This window comes from Dinoponera quadriceps, unplaced genomic scaffold (assembly GCF_001313825.1).
Source record: "Dinoponera quadriceps isolate SergipeBrazil2010 unplaced genomic scaffold, ASM131382v1 scaffold115, whole genome shotgun sequence".
Classification (NCBI taxonomy): domain Eukaryota; kingdom Metazoa; phylum Arthropoda; class Insecta; order Hymenoptera; family Formicidae; genus Dinoponera; species Dinoponera quadriceps.
Window position 1 is genome coordinate 1,737,740 of NW_014554511.1, and position 15,608 is coordinate 1,753,347.

At 42.8% G+C, this 15,608-nt stretch overlaps 1 protein-coding gene across 1 annotated transcript in view; it reads right to left on the minus strand.

Annotated features, from left to right (window-relative positions):
• The window catches only part of LOC106751714, a 380,102-nt gene that overhangs the window by 66,906 nt on the left and 297,588 nt on the right, over window positions 1-15,608 (minus strand). The window contains exon 4 of the mRNA XM_014632745.1: window positions 12,415-12,493. The gene's annotated coding sequence lies outside the window, so the exon portion shown is untranslated. The remainder of the gene's footprint in view (window positions 1-12,414; window positions 12,494-15,608) is intronic.

Here is a 15,608-nt window from a genome sequence, read left to right on the forward strand (position 1 = left end):
CCAGGGGCATTTGTGTCCCTGGCCACTGTAAGAGGTGCTTATTTCCCCAAATAAAATCATTCAAAATAAAATATTTGACAATTTATTGTGGACAGCTATATGGTCTTCAAGTAGGGAAATCAAAGAAGATCCGACAATTTTGTTTAGATTTTCTTTTCCCTAAAAATGTGGCTCGGAAAGAACCCAATCAGTTTCGAAGAACTCGAGGAACTGGTGATACAAAAGCGTCAATTTTACTCGCGAATATTTCCGATCGATCATCCGACAAATCGTTTCCCAACTTCACAGACGTGTGATGTTTCCATCGGTACGTAGTTAAGATTCCAAAGGATTCCTAACAAAAACCGTCTCACGGACGAAGCAGCACCTTGAAGCCGATGAAAGCGAAGTGTGCATTCCCTGGTGAACGAGCGACGTCACCGATCATTCGAGAGACGCGGGCGGAAACGGTAAATTTCTTTTTACCGGGCGAGAGAGAAGAAAGGGAGATCTCGTTGTTTCAAAAATGTTATTTAATCAGCCGTTTAACGTTGCGCTCACCCCTCAGCACGCCGAAAGCGAGTGAAGGAGAGAGCGCGCGGACAACAACACTTCGGACTGTCGGGGGGGTCGATTCGCATTCCAGCAAATTGAGATCAACGACGGTTGGAGCACCGCCTCGAGCACCGCCAGTCACCGCCGCAACACGTCTCGAGGGAGGTAAATATACACGACGTGCTTGACGATAGATTGAATCGTCGATGTTTTTATTGACTTGCCCACGGTTTCTTGCGCGTTTGTCTTTTTAGACGCGCAAGATGGAGGGAGTGAAATCGTGTCATCTGAGAGAGAGAGAGAGAGAGAGGGAGGGGGGGGAGGGAGGGGAGGCAAAAACCGCATCTCTCACATCCCTCGGAAAAGTTAAGGAAAGTTAAGAGGAGAAGATTAATATCCCGCGCTTTTCTCGTGGAAAATTCTTTGTTCCGGAGATTTTCCAAGCGATAGGATTTTCCAGGCGATACCGAACAATGGAGATTTAATTTTTATCTGATATAAATGAAGTAATTCCGACACTTTGTATTCACTGCTGGCGTTGCACCCGGCGTGAGTATCGTCACGTGAATGCGAATGATAATTAAATGCACGTCGAGACAAAGGACACGTGTGTACGTGTAACATATATGTGTATGTGTGTATTTATGTAGAGAGTGTCCGGAAAGTTTTGACGCAGCGGCTGTGCGCAGGCGGAGTGGATTAAACTGAATGGGAAATTCAGGCCTTTGGCAAAATTCGACATAGTTAATGGTTAATTAATCGGTCTGAGCAAATATGAACGCATGAAGAATTTCTTAGGCGGCAGCTTAAAAAATAAGCCGTTTTTCTTGCAGTAAAATATGCGTCTGTTTCCCATTCAACCTCTTCATTTGAAGCAAATCTCGTTCCCTGGAGTCATCTTTTGAAATTTGGCAACAGATAGAAGTCATACGGGGCCCAGATCTGGAGAATACGGTGGATGTGGGAGCAATTTATACCTCAATTCGTTCAATTTTGCCATTCCTTTTACCGATTTGTGAGCTGATGCATTGTCTTGATGAAAGAGAACTATTTCCTTCACTAAATGAGGCCGTTTTTCTTGATTTCATCATTCAATCGGTGGAAAAATGATGAATAACATTCTCCTGTAATTGTTCTTCCTTACCATAATATTATGGATAGGTATAATATGGTAATATTGGCTGATATTTCCCGCCTAAATTAAAAGAGCTACAAACAAATTGAACTGCCATTACAACAACATTACTTGTCTCCGTCTCAAGGAAGCACCTCAACTTCTGCAGCTATATTTCAGATCCCGCGGCTGATTCTTTCTCAGCATCGTCCGGAAGTTCGTTTGCGCGTGCGGGATAAGCGGATGCGCTCGAAAAATCTTTTCCCCGAGTGCTGGTGAATCAAAGCCGCGAGTGTGGCGGCCGGTGAGAGGCGCAGGCGCGCACCCTCGCTTTGTCTGGCTGATGTGAAAATAAGGGACGATAAATCGCCGCTCTTTCGGACGTGAAAGGAAAGCGTGAGAAAGGAGCGCTCGCGGCGCTTCGCAGTGCTGAAACGGAAACGCCAAGCGAGGTGGCAGAGCCGAGGCGACGATTAATTCAGCCTCGTTGGCTCGGAAAAGTGGTCGGGGCGAAACTGGCGAAGATCGCGATCAATCGGGCACTTTGCGTCACTTATTATTGCCGCGCGCCATTATATAGCCCGATAATAACAGTCCCCTCAATCGGGGCGCTTCGCCCGGGCCCTATCATATATTTTACAAGAGCGTTTCCCGATCGTTTCTCACTCACGTTCATATCCGGCCGATGAATTATCATCCCCCTGAATATCGCGCTTATCAATTTTTCACGCTGCAAAGTGTACGACGACGACGTCCGTCCGAACATTCTTTCGAACGAATTCCCCGGGTATAAACTGTGAACGTCGCGAGCGCGCTCGGCATGAAATATGATTTTCTCCACATTATTATCTGGTATCTAGATAAAATGATCTAAATAATCGTCCGGATGAATGAATAAATTTCTTTCTCTTTCTTCATCCAGATGGAAGAAATACAAAATATTATTCGTCTTAGATAAAATATTAAGATAAAATATTAAATATTCGTCTTCATCTTAGATAAAAAAAAACATGTTAAATCATGTTATCTGAAAATTATCTGAAATGATGTTATGGTCCATATTCTGAGCTTACTTTTCGATCAAATGAATGAAATATTATAATATGGAGGCATTAAGCCTGTATCAGATTAGGAAGATTTCAACGAATCGACAAATTTCGGTTTTACCTCCTTCGGTCTGTTCCTTTTAGCTGCACTGCTGAACTGGTGCGACTGAAACGGACAGACCGTTTGTTTCAATTGATCGATCTACTTTAAGTCCGTATTAAATTGTCGACTGTGAGTGAGCAGTCAATGATTATTGATCTTTTTTGTTAAATTTAGAGCAATTATGTCGACGAATTACTTCACGAATTACTTGTGCAATTTTATGTGGTGATGTTCACTCCTATAAAGAATTATAATTAATTACGTTATATTATATATTATAATTAATAATTTTAATTTTTGTAAAGTCTCTCACGAAAACAATATCATCCAAAAAATTATCTAGTTAAGTAGCGCTACTTATCTCACTTTTCATCTGGATAAATCAAAAGCAAAATCATCTCCGTATCATCTGAGACGAATTTTTCGGATTTTCATCTCATCTTCACGCAAATAAATTCGAATCATCTAAGGCAAACATTGCCCGCCTGGTGTGCGATGCGAGTGCAACGCGAGTGAGAAAAAAGGGAGTCCCTCCCGACATATCGTTAGAGTTAACAAAGTTAACAACCGGATCACCGCGCGGACACCGCGGCGGGACTGTTATCGAACTTTTTCGCGCGCGTGCCGCTAATTAAATAATTTACGAGCGCCCGGAGACCGTCGGAACGTCGTCGCACGTCGGTCCGCAGGGTCGCGCGCGCGCATAAATTCCCCGCCAAGCCGGGGGGAGGAGGGGGGGGGGGAACAGCGGGCGATTTCGCCCCCATTTTCTATTAATGGCTCATTTGGCGCGCTTAAACCGTGCGTTGTTTCGAGCGATGTTTTACCGTCGCCCCGACATAATCCATTGTAAACGCCGTGAACGCGTGTCCGTGCGTGTCGGCGGTGTGCAGCATCGAAAGCTCGACTGATAGAAAAAATTCCTCTTCATCGATATTTTCTTCTTTCCACATGAAGATTTGTCTCTTCAAGCCGAATAAACATTTCTCCGATCTAAAAGAAATATTTTTCCGCAACAAAGAGATATTTCTTTTAATCAATAAAATATACTAATCTCGATCGAATAATTCTTTAGTTAGGGGCGTTCGAATAAATCATTTTTTCGAGTCAAATGAAATTCGTTGGGTTTCAACAAACATTTCTTTCGGTGTGATATTAATCTCTCCGCACGAAGGGTGTCTGTACACGATATATAGCGCGAAAGCTGATTTCAAACACGATGAGTGCGCAATTCTCTTTACACAGCTTCCACATATATTCTCATTATATGCCGAGGTTTCCACATACCGTGCCCTGTCATCGGGCATCGCAACGTGATGAAACGTTACAACTAACCGAGTAAGATCCGATCGCCAGTGACAGTTGTAAATTACCCCAGGTGGTAATGTACCCCGCGTGCCAATCATTCCGCGATCTTCTCCACTTCCTACACCCCTCCTCCCGCGTATTCTTCGAGGTGAGTGATCGAGCCGAGCGTTCGATCCCCTCTCGGACGCGTCGCGCTTTTTTCGTTGCCAGTAATCGCACCTCCGATTTAAGTGGGCAGGCAGGTAGACAGGTAGGTATGTAGGTAGATAGGTAGCAGCTACCCAGTGAGCAAGAAATCACTAACGGAACGTTATTATAAATTTTGATCGACTTAAATTATATATGCAATATATATAACGTGTACAATAAAATATTATAAAGAATAATAATATCACTTCCTAGATGGCATTTCTTCACTATTCTCATCTTCTGCTTTTAATTTTTTTGGATATATTATCCTCGTTATTTGTAACTTCTTTCTAACGGAATATGTAAATTATGTAGATTTGGAGAATATCTCGATATTCTCAGAATATACACGTTCCCTTAGAGTAATTTGTACAATTCAGAATGCTCGTCTTTCTATTCATCCCAAAATTGTAATATATTACTTCTTCTATTAATCCTCTTCTGTTCAATATCGTGTGCTTAAAGTTTATTTTCTACTTGTCGCTATAACTAATCAATGTTCTGCTTTTTCGTGAGAACTAGAATTTTATTATGAAACGAAGAAAATGATTATTTATAATCACGGAATGAGAACCGAAATAGTGAACCGAAAAGTACCGCAAACCGAAAAAAAGCAACGGTTCCGATTTCCGTTTCGGTTCTATAGGCTTTATAAAATTTCGGTACGGTTTACGATTCCGGTCCGACAAAAATATCGGTTTCCGTAAGGTTTTTGATTTCGGTTCCGGTCCGATGCGGATTTTTTATAATATGTAACGTTTTCAAATATGCACTTCCCGAGAAGAAAAATAGGGAAAACTGGTCACTAGATGGAAATTGGATAGTTTTTACTGGTTCGAATTAATTAGACAATAACTATTCAGTAACTATCTAAAAAATATTAACTATCGTTTCTTGGCCAGTTACTTGCCACAAATTATTCCAAAAAAAAAGAGTAAGTTAATACCGGAGAGTTTCTATCCAGCGAAAACTCTTAAAATTCTGGCCAATGAAATAGTAAACAAATGAAATCTTATTAGGAACTGTGCAATCGGCTAATTTTACTATCCACTTATCGCTGAAGCAAAAATCTCCCAAACTTGTGAGTTTTTGGCCGGTAAAACCGATCAGAAACTAGCTAGTCGGAAAATTACAGGCTAGAAACTGGTTTAATTTCTAGCTTCTAGAGTTCTTAGTGTTGCATGCGACGTCATTGTTGACCATATTCGATCGGAACGTTAAAAATAACATTTTTCCGCCGTGATATTTAATATTTAAGAACATAATATTATCACAATGATGACGATAATAATGATAATAATAATGATAATAATAGTAACAGTATAAAAACATGTGCAAAATATTGTGTCAAGATTCACGTAAAATTCGCTTGAAATCGACGTTTCGGAGGATCGATTTTAAGATTTTCCCGGGTGACTTCGCGCCGCAGTACCCGGCGAATCGTTCGCCCAATCGGCAAAACCGCGGCCTTATCTGAGTAATAACGTTTCAGGTATGTGTATAACGCGTATTTCGTCTCGGCCGCACGGTTTTCCTTCTGTCCGCCCGAAACTTTCGCGGCGGGAGCGCGCATGAATTGTATCCCCGAGCGATTCGTCCGGTCACGGTTTGCCCGCGCGATATCGCTCGTCCCCGCATGCATGCATGCATGCACGCCCGCGTTGGCTCGCCATTGTCGGCGGGACACAACCCGGGGTTCGAGTCGCGATAGAGCGGCTCCTTTTCCATCTTGCCGGCGCCGCGGATATTAAGGTCAACGTGCGATCCGCTGATTTTCCGTGTAATTTCACATGGTAATGCAGCCGAATTGCGCCTGCTTGCCTGTGCGGATCGCAGATGCCGCGTCGTTGCTTTGACGATCGTCAACTGTAATGGCTAGACAAGGCGTCATTTTTAGTTTCGACATCTGTCAATAATGTTCAGTATGTAAAAGTTTGTGTTTGTGACAACAACATCGTTTTTTACCGCGAAGAAAATGTCCGAATTTCAAGCAAATAAGCAACATTTGCGCGATGCTTCGCTTCTCTGTTTCAGTTTGAAGAAAACTGCTGCTGAGTCCCATCGAATGCTTGTTGAAGCTTAAAGGAAACTTGCTCTATCGGAAACAACTTGCGAGATATGGTTTCGACGGTTCAAACTTGGTGATTTCGACACGAATGACAAAGAACGTCCAGGCCAGCAAAAGAAAATTCGATGATACAGAACTGCAAGCATTGGTGGATGAAGATCCGTGTCAAACACGAAACCAACTTGCAGAAACGTTGAATGTTACTCGAGAAGCCATTTCCAAGCGTTTAAAAGCCATGGGAAAGGTATACAAGAAAGGAAGATGTGTGCCATATGAACTGAAAGAAAGAGACATCGAAGGGTGAAGAACCGTCTCCGAAACGCTGCTTGCCAGACAAAAAAGAAAGGGGGTTTTGCATCGAATTGTGACTGGCGATGAAAAGTGGATCTATTTCGATAATTCCAAACGCCGAGAAACCATTTGCCACCCAGGCCAACCATCGACATCGACGCCAAAAGGCAATATTCACGGGAAGAAGGCCATGCTCTGTATTTGGTGGGACCAGAAGGGTGTGGTATATTATGAGATACTGAAACCTGGTCAAACAGTCACAGGAGATCTCTACCAACAACAAATAATCGGTTTGAGCCGAGCATCGAGCGAAAAACGACCAGAATATGAGACAAGACAGTATAAAGTGATCTTGCTTCATGACAACGCTCGATATCACGTCACTAAGGCTGTCAAGGAAACATTGGAAGCACTTCGCTGGGAAGTGCCATCCCATGCGGCTTATTCACCAGATTGTGCCCCTTCCGACTACCACTTGTTTCTGCCGATGGCACACGTACTTGCTGAGGAACACTTCAACTCTTATGAAAGCGTCAAAAAATGGGTCTCTGACTGGATAGCCTCTAAAGATGAGTCGTTCTTTCACCGTGGGATCTGCTTATTGCCAGAAGGATGGGAAAAAGTCATATCTAACGATGGCCAATACTTTGACTGACGTATTTCTTTCCGTTTATTTCTTAAATAAAGGTTTAATTTTTGCAAAAAGGCGGGTTTCAAGTTATAGGCCCAATAAATTCGAAGAAAAGATCTCCCGCCGGAATCTATGTTCTACACGAAGGAATTTTGCTGGAACAACAAATGTCTGTCAATAAAGGGACAGCGAGAAAGAAATCTGGACAGCAAAAGATTGGTTTAGACAGCACGAAAGATTTGTTAAGATTATTAATTGCTATTTGCTGGACATATTTGGACAATTAATACTCTCAACGAACCTTCCTGTCGCCCGAACAAACTTTTTGCTGTCCACATCAATTTTTCTTCGCTGTCACTGTATTGACAAACACTTGCCGTTCCGACAAGATCTGTCTCCTCCGTGTAGGCGGGGAAGCCGCGAATCCACCGCCGAGCACGTGGGAATCCCCGCGCGATGTCGACCCGGGTAACGTACTCATCTTCCGCGACGGACCCTCCATTAGCTCCCGGACGAGGGATGAATTTCGAATTAATCAGATGCGGCCGCACAAACACGCCCGAACATTTCAGACGTTGATTCGAATCGCAACTTTCTTGCTCTCTCGCTCGCCCGCGGAAACGCTGTCGGACGCTGTAATTAACCAAGTGCCTCCAACTTCCGCCGATATTACAAACGCCACATCCGTAGGATTTGTTGAAAAACAAGCTCGAAGTCAAATATCATTCCCTTCCTCCTCCCCCACCGTCTTTAAATTACAATTTCAATTTGACCGAGTGGCTTTGATTGAATATCCCAAGTGCGAATGCAATTTAGACGTGGTAACGACGAAGGACCGGATTCGATATATATGTATTGAATACTTCGGGGACACCCCTATTCATCGGTAATGTTAAATACATTCGTGACGTTTCCGTAATTCATGCAACCTAATTCCTTGGCGCTTATCCCCACCGAATGAGCGACCGATAGAGCGACAGAGAGAGAGAGAGAGAGAGAGAGAAAGAGAGAGAGAGAGAGAGGGCGGGGGAGAAGCGAAGGGGTGCAAGGAAGGATATTCTCCGCGCAGGCCGGAATAGATGCAGCTGCGACAGCGGGGGGTGGGTTTGCTTCCGCGGCCGGAGATCCCGCCGAAGCGGGTACCATGACAAGTGGCGCGAAGCTCGCGTGGTGTCGATACAATATGGTTACATTTCCGGTCCCGGTCCCGCACTCGTACGTACCAACATCCCCTTAAATCCACCTTTATGGCGCCGAGGGACGGCGGAGTGAGATCCGTCAGGATGACGGACATCCCTTAAATTTGCCGGGAAAGCCGCGGGCTCGGACGACTCCCCGAGGATGCCGGATGCGCCTCCTCCTCGAAATGAAATTCTGCCCGGCGTTCTCTCTCTCTCTCTCTCTCTCTCTCTCTCTCTCTCTCTCTCTCTCTCTTTCGCTCGCTCGGCCGTAAATCGACCGGGATGTAGACGACGGGTGGCGGTAGGTAGGTAGAGTAGGGTGGGATAGGTAAGTACACCGCCGACTACGTCGGAGTAAATGGAGAAAGCGTCCGCTCGCGGGCGATCCACCGAGGTGGTGGATCGAGACGTAATTGGCACTCGTGCAGACCAGAACGCTTAATTCAAGATCCCAAGACATGGCGCCGGCCCTGAGCTTGCCCGCTTTAATTGCGCGAATTCAGGCCGTGCCGAGTAATTGAAATCGCGCTCGCGGAAGCCCAGCGTGTCGTGAATCGCCCGGGTCGCATCATCGTCGTTTACGCGCGACACGCCGGACTCGGGCATTGAGAGACGAGGGCTCCGGAAGCGCGAAGGTGAAGAGCCTCTCGGTTCCCGCCTCGGAATTTTCGACCGGGCCTACGAGGAGAATTTAAGCACTGAGTCTGAAAACATTGGCCAATCACCACTGATTATTCTTCTGTAATTCGACTGTGATTGGTCAATGTCTTAAGGTTTATGGCCTGAAGTACCTAATGACTAGGGCTTAGACGGAGGACGCTTCGACGGCGTGTAATATGTCTTTTAGACGTCTTAAGGACGACTTACAGACTATCTAATAAGAGCATAGTCGGGCAAACTTTTGTTTGAAAACCGTTATATCGAAAACGTTTGGAGGAACAGATAGAAGGACTCTTCCCCTACGACGCATCATCAGAGAGTCTCGGTTATTGTCCGACTTTCGCTAGAGAACGACCCTAAACATCGGAGTTGTCTTTGCTCCCAGTGGAAGGGAGAAAATGACGTCGAAACATTAGATTGGCCGCAGTCACCAGACGCAGATCTAATTGAAAATGTCCGGGGGTTAATGAAGATGAAGCTGCGTGGACAAAAAGTGTGTACGGTGAAACAATTATCTCGACAGATTCGTTCGATATGGCGATCTTTATCTCAAGAGTATGCTGTAAAATTGGTAGAAAGTATGCCTCGAAGATGTCAGGCAATAATTGATTGGACGTCCTATCAATATAAAAGCGCTACAGTACTGAGTGAGTAGTACATATGTATGTCTTTTTCATTCCTTTATATTTAATTCACCCTCGTAAATAGTTTAAAAGTTCTGTCGAGCACGCTCTTATTAGATGGGCTGTATATCGCGATATCTCGATGACAAATTAAAGACTCAATTTAACGGGTGTCTTACGTCCCGATTCTGGACATTCACGCCGTCCGGGAGGGTTCAACGTGAAATCGGTTGTTCGCGGAGCGGACAATCGTTAAATATGAATGCGCGAAGTTTGCTCCCGGAGCTATCAAAGCGACGCACCGATGTTGTGTGTATCGGTGCGTCGGCGCGTGTTGAGATATTAAATACATAATAATAATGTACCATACACACACACACACACACACATGCACACACGACAGAGAGAGAAAGAGAGAGAGAGGTTACCTTGCGCAGTAATCCGTACGTCATTTGTACTAATCTCGATTCCCGTGATTATTGGACCGCGCGAGTCGATACCGCTATTTCAAATTATATATTGTAATCACGTTAACTACAAGACTACATTAAATACACATCTCCCTCTCCCTCTCTCCCCCCCCCCCCTCCTNCCTCTCCCTCTCCCTCCCCCCCCCCCCCCCTCTCCTTCTCTCTCTCTCTCTCTCTCTATCTATCTATCCGTCTATCTCGACGTGTACGTGTATGTATATTACGAACGCTGTAATCAGTCCCGTGCGGTGATCGCGCGTTCAATTTCGAAACTTGCGCGATATGCAGGCCGAGAATCAAGCTCGGATCGCTAAATAGTCGAGTGGATGTACTCGACAATGAAATGCGCGCCTCCGATGTCGTATACGCTCTGTACGAATAGCCGCGCGAATACCGACGATAAAAACAGTAACCGATAATTACTTCGACCGAATCAACGCGCATTTATGCGCGCGCTTAAATAGAAAACAGATGACATTAGCGATATCGAGATAATCGAGCGCGAAACTACACTGCATACAGAAATACCGCGGCTTTCAGCTATTCCGCACGTCGTTCGCTCGATGTTTTGTGAATACAAGTGGGAAGAGGGAGGGAGGAGGGGGGGGNGGTCCGATTAGGAAATGATCGGATCTTCCACGTACCGCTGAAATTTTAATTTGTGTTTCGGTACTAAGCGTCGATCGATAAACAAGCGAGTATTCGCAAGAAATCTGCACGTAAAGTTTCTCTCTTTACGTCGCAGGTAAATTATGAATTTCCTATGGCAATTTTTTTTAGGCAAAACGGTCGATAATTTTGAAATATTTCGTGTAACGTCTGTACGTTAGTTTTTAACATCGAAATAGTTTTCCATTGAAATAGTATAAATATGGTATTTAAAAGAAATTTAAAATAGAAATTAAATGTAGGACACACAAACGCGAGGAACACGTAAGAAGGTGTCGATTTTAATTGCGAATATCTCAGTTACTAAACGATCGATCGTTTTCTTTAACTTTACAGATGTGCAAATAGGTGTGTATTCGCGTCAATGCGTAGTTAAAATTCCGAAAAAATAATTCGTACACCAACTGTAGGCTCTGTGCTTACCTCAACATGTAAGCGTGTACAACGATCACTTTCCACTTTTCTCTCATGCCGAGAAGTTAATGCAATTCACGTTTTTGAAAATAACTGGCTAAATTGGAGAGCAATTGGCGATTGGGTTTCACACTCAAAAAAGGCATTCTTAGACACTCGGTTTTTTAAAACGGTTGCATTTTTTTTCCCGGCGCAGTTCGGAACACACAAACGGTGAGATCCGCTAAGGGAAATCATCTTTGGAAAATAGTGCCCCATTGAGTGCGTTCCAAACTGCATCGAGAAAAAATGTGTAAACTGTTTAGAAGCCGTGCGTGCAAAAAACGTATTTCCGCTGGGAATAAATAATTTCTCATTTGCTTCAGACACGTGTGAATTATTGATATACGTTCTTCCGGAATTAATTGCATCCAAACGGAATCCGTGGTATCGTTGCGAGGAATAAGCAGAGATTACCCGGGTCGAAATTTTGGCCCTACGTTAAACCTTTAATCCTACAACATAGTTGGAGCTAAGATAGTAAAATTCAATTCTAACAACATATAACCCCTACTTTGACCCCGACGATGTCTTGAATTTCCGTTCCCGCTGTTTTAGCTGAAATCGGACGACGAAAGTGACGTTAAAATCCAATCTGTAAAATCGGAGGTTCACAAGAGAAGAACAAATCAATCGACGTCGTCGAAGTAGGTTTTTATTAGTCTAAGTAGGCGCAAACTGTTTTTAAGAGCGTCAGAGAGTGACGCCAAAATCCCGACTCGGGTACCTTCGTGCGTCTCAGCGAGAATGAAACAAGTGGAAATCGGGCTGATATTCACCGTGATATCCTCCGTGACATATCGCAAACATCTCCATGCTCGATATTTCGGGGCGAGCGTATCATTAACGATACGCCGCGCGCTGTGACAATCTCGTTACGTTATTAAGTACCCCTCGGGAAATCTTTCTTTCGTGTCGCGCGTGCTTAACGAAGGTCGTAATGGAATTACCGCATCCGTAGCGCGCGGCAAGAATTTGCGGTTCGTTGCCCGCGGCATGTTAAGTGCCGGCCCCGACAGCAATTGAATTTGAAGTCGCGCTGCGCGACCGGGGTCAGTTTAATGCGCTACTTACCTACGTGTTGAACTGGGATAATTTCTCCTGAATTACGTGGACGGCGGATTCGTGTCGTCTCTCAGCGGCAGTCGGCATCCTGAAATCAGTCAAGACGAGAACGAGTTACTCGCGACCGACGTGAATGTATCGTTGACACACTCAGGGAAATGTCTCGTCGGTCCAGCAGGAATTATAAATGTCGTGGGTAAAATGTATCATCATTTTTTCAGCGGCTGGAAAATCGTTTGTGGTGCGTGGAATTCGCAGCAGCAGCATTCCAGCGCATATGTGCGAGAAAATGTAGATCCTGTCGCTAATTTTTAATCAGAAATACGACTGCTCTTAACAGGTTGATTGATAAGTCTTTAGAACGACACATTAGTGGTGTTGCCACCTCCAATATGCCGTGAATTTCCAGTAGTGCCAACCTTCAAGTCTCTCACTACACAGTTGCAGACAGCTATGACAATCAGTATATTTCTGACAGCCACCGAAAGCACATAACCTCTGATATTTTGTAAAAATGGAAAAAACTGAAATTCGTGAAGTGATTAAGTATTTCTATTTGAAAGGCTTGCAACCATAAGAAATGATTGAGGACCTCCAAAAGACTTTAGGGAAGTCTGCTCCGTCGAATGCAACCGTAAATAACTGGATTGCAGAGTTTAAACGTGGTCGTACCAGCACATCGGATGCACGACGCAGTGGTCGTCAAAATGAGGTGACAATAGTTTTAACTAATTTCTCGTGTGTATATAAATTTTGCTGTGAAAGGCTTGACAATTGATTTGCGAAATATGAGAAATTATCTCGTTGAGATAAATGTTAATTTGAACACGGCGAAATCTAATTTTATTCCTACCAGATCATTAAACGACATCGCTAAGAGTGTAGCGGCGCGCACTAGCGGTAATTTCTCATACATTACAAGCGGCATCTCATTCGCTACCGTAGTTGAGTCTCATCGCGTGAAAATTGGAAAAGTTCAAAAGCGCTCGTCGCCTGCCAGCAGCGCAGGACGTCGCGGAGAACGAGAAGGAGAGGCTGATGGTAAGCAAAAGAGAAGCTGCATGGCATGTCAAGAGGTCGATGGTAGAGAGAAAGAGAGTTAGAGAGAGAGAGGGAAAGAGAGAGGGGAGAGGCGGAAAACGCGCGGATGAGAGGGAGCTGCGGTAGATATTGTTTCCGCGGTTCGTCGCAGCGTTGCGTTCGATTTCACGGTACGCGGGAATTTGCGCGGAACGAATTCATTGTGCGAGAGCTAAATCGTGTACCGCCGCGTATATACGATTTAATATGCGACCATTCGGACGGTCCGCTCGCTGGTCAATTTTAACCGGACGCTTCGAGCGAAGCGTAAACTCCTGCGAAGTTCCCGTACTCACGTTCAAAGCCAGCCGGATGTTTTCCACAAGCAAGGCAGGCGCGTCTTTGTAGCTTTTAATCCGCGAGTGTTCGCGCGCGCTGCATAAACCGGACTAAAGTAAATAAGCTATTTCCTCCCCCCTTCCCTCTTTCTCTTTCTCTCTCTGTTCGTTACTAGATAGGTATGTGCAGCCTTATTAATGCATGCTCGAAATTTAAACTCGTTTTAATTATGCGACGTTCCCACTGTAACTCGTACTCATCTTGACACGCGTCACGATTGCTCGTGCAACTTGAATCAAACGATGGCGTCTTAATTTGACATCATTGGCACACATTGGTAAATTGAAAAACAGCTTATCGAATTCGTAAAAACAATTGTTTTGATTACTTGCGAGACAACTATTTACTTGAATCCGATAGAAAATATATTTATTATTATTAAATTATTAAATATATATTTATTATTGTTAAATTACAAAAGAAAAATGTAAAAGAAGAGTATAATTTTTTCGAGCAAAAGATTTATAAATTTAGTTACAGGAGATATTTGTTTACTTAAGATATTCTGGTAGAAGTCATTCAATAAATATGTCACATCACAAGGAAGAGAGGATGTGATTTATTAGCTTGCGTGATAGTCTATGATGACGTGAAGGAGGAGGGAGAGAGAAGGGCGGAAGGGAGGGTGGAACATGATATTAAATATCATATACAATTTGTAAATATGGATACTTACGGTTAGCCGTTTTGTTCACATTCGTGATACATTTGGTAAAAATTTTAAAGTTTCGACATGGTTTCAACATGGTTTCTGTTAATAAACAAAATGTTAATTTTTTAATATTTATTCTTTTGAAAACATAATTTTTTAAATCAACATTAGGAAAGTAAATAATTTGGTATTATATGCTTAAAAGTTATTTATGTTTCAGAAGATAGGTGCGTGCAGTCTAATTATTATTCACAATATGATTGTAATTGATGATGTTTTTCATTCTATGTGTTGACGAGAGAGGGGGATAATTTCACATACTACGTCATATTGGAAGAGGGTAAATACTATGTGATGAAATTGGGACAGAGAAGAGAGCGAGTAAAAATATTCACATTTAGCGTGACGTATTATTGAATAGCCCCATATTTATTCTGGAAATTACAAATTTTAATTTGAGAAATATTATACTTCAATAAAGTATAGTAATTTAAGTTAAACAATTCTCTTTTAATAAAAGTTTTTTTTTAAGTTAATCATATTAACTCTTTATGCTGTAATTACTGTTGGATATAAGCATTTATTCGACGGAGGAAAATTCATTTCTTCTCTTCAAAAAACTTTTGTTCCGCGTTAACGTATAATTTCAATCAAAAATTAAGTACCTCTGAAACGTTCAAAAATAAAAATCTCGAAAACATGAAATAAAACAAATAACAAAATTGTTCACTTCAATATATCGATTTTCATTTTCAATTAAACGCCCATTTAATTTAAATAATTTGATATTTGATTTTAACAATAATAATTTTTTATTTAATTTGAGCAGTAATTTGATGTTATAAAGTATTTTTTCAACGAAGTAGGAGTTTTGTTCGTTCAGAAGATTTTACGTTCGAAAATATTGTATTTCGCTGTATAAAAAAATCACTTTTTCCATGTATATGGTGTCCCAAATTAATTTCCCGTGGTGTGCAAGTAGAACGGGTAAAACTGAGCAGAAAAGTGTCATACCATTTTGCAAATAACACGCAAAATTTCGAATTATCGATGATTGAAAATGGTCATTTATAAAGGCTTCTCTAATTAATACTTCAACAATTTGCGTGTTATTTGCAAAATGGTACAGAAC